The following is a 2,500-nucleotide window of genomic DNA, read 5'->3' as shown; positions in this document are numbered from 1 at the left end:
GCCGATGGTGTTCGAGGCAACCGCCCGCACCAGGGCCCCGCGTGTGCCGATGGTGGTCGAGGCAACCGCCAGCACCAGGGCCCAGCGTGTGCCGATGGTGGTCGAGGCAACCGCCCGCACCAAGGCCGAGCGTGTGCCGATGGTGGTCGAGGCAAGCGCCCGCACCAGGGCCCAGCGTGTGCCGATGGTGGTCGAGGCAAGCGCCCTCACCAAGGCCGAGCGTGTGCCGATGGTGGTCGAGGCAACCGCCCGCACCAGGGCCCAGCGTGTGCCGATGGTGGTCGAGGCAAGCGCCCTCACCAAGGCCGAGCGTGTGCCGATGGTGGTCGAGGCAACCGCCCGCACCAGGGCCCAGCGTGTGCCGATGGTGGTCGAGGCAAGCGCCCTCACCAAGGCCGAGCGTGTGCCGATGGTGGTCGAGGCAACCGGCCGCACCAAGGGCCGGCGTGTGCCGATGGTGTTCGAGGCAACCGCCCGCACCAGGGCCCAGCGTGTGCCGATGGTGGTCGAGCCAGGAGCCCGCACCAAGGGCCGGCTTGTGCCGATGGTGTTCGGGGCAACCGCCCGCACCAGGGCCCTGCGTGTGCCGATGGTGCTGGGGGCAACCGCCCGCACCAGGGCCCAGCGTGTGCCGATGGTGCTGGGGGCAAGCGCCCGCACCAGGGCCCAGCGTGTGCCGATGGTGCTGGGGGTAACCGCCCGGACTAGGGCCCAACGTGTGCCGATGGTGGTCGAGGGAACCGCCCGCACCAGGGCCCAGCGTGTGCCGATGGTGCTGGGGGCAAGCGCCCGCCCCAGGGCCCAGCGTGTGCCGATGGTTATCGGGGCAACCGGCCGCACCAGGGCCCAGGGTCTGCCGATGGTGCTCGAGGCAACCGCCCGCACCAAGGCTCAGCATGTGCCGATTGTGATCGAGGCAACAACCCACACCAGGGCCCAGCTTGTGCCGATGGCGGTCGAGGCAAGTGCCCGTACCGAAGGGCAGCCTATGCCGATGATGGTCGATGCATGTGCCATCACCATGCGTCATCATGTGCCATTGATGGTCGAGGCCTTGGCCGAAGTTCGATTTTGAGCCACGGTGCCCATGCTTGGCTCCAGCATGTGCTGGTGCCGCATTTTTTTCACTCGGGACAGCATCGCCGGAGCATCGCCGGAGCATCGCCGGAGTACCGCCGGAGAACCTGACCGGCGGCATTGGGGTTCCGGCGATTGGGAGGGGGGCCGGGGGGGTGTGCGCACATGATGTGCGATGGGTGCTGGTACTTGGCCTTGTGTTGGCCCCCTATCCCTCATCAAACCTCTGAGAATTCACACCCCCTTAAAGAGCATTTGAGATTTTACAGGTTTGCTACCAGTAGCCGTTAAAGTGTCTGAAATGGGGACACTTTTTTCAAACGGTCACAAAATCTTCTCTACTTCGAGTTTTTAGCTGAATTTTTTTGTGCATGCCAACAAAAATAGAAGGATCATGCCTACAAAATTTGGAGCCAAAAATCCTTATAAAAAAATTTTAAAAAATCCCGAACCGCAAAAAGTTTCGAAAATCATGAAAAATAGAAAACGAGTCATCTTCCAACGAAACTTCACGTGAAGGCTTAGGGGACCATTGTATGAATTTACAAGCCATAAAAATGGCATTGGCACGGCAGAAATTTGAAGATGTGCCTAAACCCACCAGGGCCCAGCGTGTGCCGATGGTGCTCGAGGCAAGCGCCCGCACCAGGGCCAGCGTGTGCCGACGGTGGTCGAGGCAACCGCCCGCACCAGGGCCGATAGTGTGCCGATGGTGCTCGAGGCAACCTGTCGCACCAGGGCCCAGCGTGTGCCGATGGTGATCGAGGCAACCTGCCGCACCAGGGCCCAGCGTGTGCCGATGCTGGTCGAGGCAAGCGCCCGCACCAGCGCCCAGCGTGTGCCGATGGTGCTCGAGGCAACCGACCGCACCAGGGCCCAGCGTGTGCCGATGGTGCTCGAGGCAACCTGCCGCACCAGGGCCCAGCGTGTGCCGATGGCGCTCGAGGCAAGCTCCCGCACCAGGGCCCAGCGTGTGCCGATGGTGCTCGAGGCAACCTGCCGCACCAGGGCCCAGCGTGTGCCGATGGTGGTCGAGGCAACCTGCCGCACCAGGGCCCAGCGTGTGCGGATGGTGCTCGAGGCAAGCGCCCGCACCAGGGCCCAGCGTGTGCCGATGGTGGTCGAGGCAACCGCCCGCACCAGGGCCCAGCGTGTGCCGATGGTGGTCGAGGCAACCGCCCGCACCAGGGCCCAGCGTGTGCCGATGGTGGTCGAGGCAACCTGCCGCACCAGGGCCCAGCGTGTGCCGATGGTGGTCGAGGCAACCTGCCGCACCAGGGCCCAGCGTGTGCCGATGGCGCTCGAGGCAACCGACCGCACCAGGGCCGAGCTTGTGCCGAAGGTGGTCGAGGCAAGCGCCCGCACCAGGGCCCAGCGTGTGCCGATGGTGGTCGAGGCTGCCGATGATGGTCGAGGCAACCTG

This window comes from Durio zibethinus, unplaced genomic scaffold, assembly GCF_047325235.1.
Source record: "Durio zibethinus cultivar Kanyao isolate XHJ-2024 unplaced genomic scaffold, ASM4732523v1 HiC_scaffold_1, whole genome shotgun sequence".
Classification (NCBI taxonomy): Eukaryota; Viridiplantae; Streptophyta; class Magnoliopsida; order Malvales; family Malvaceae; genus Durio; species Durio zibethinus.
Note: the sequence above shows the minus strand (reverse complement) of the source record.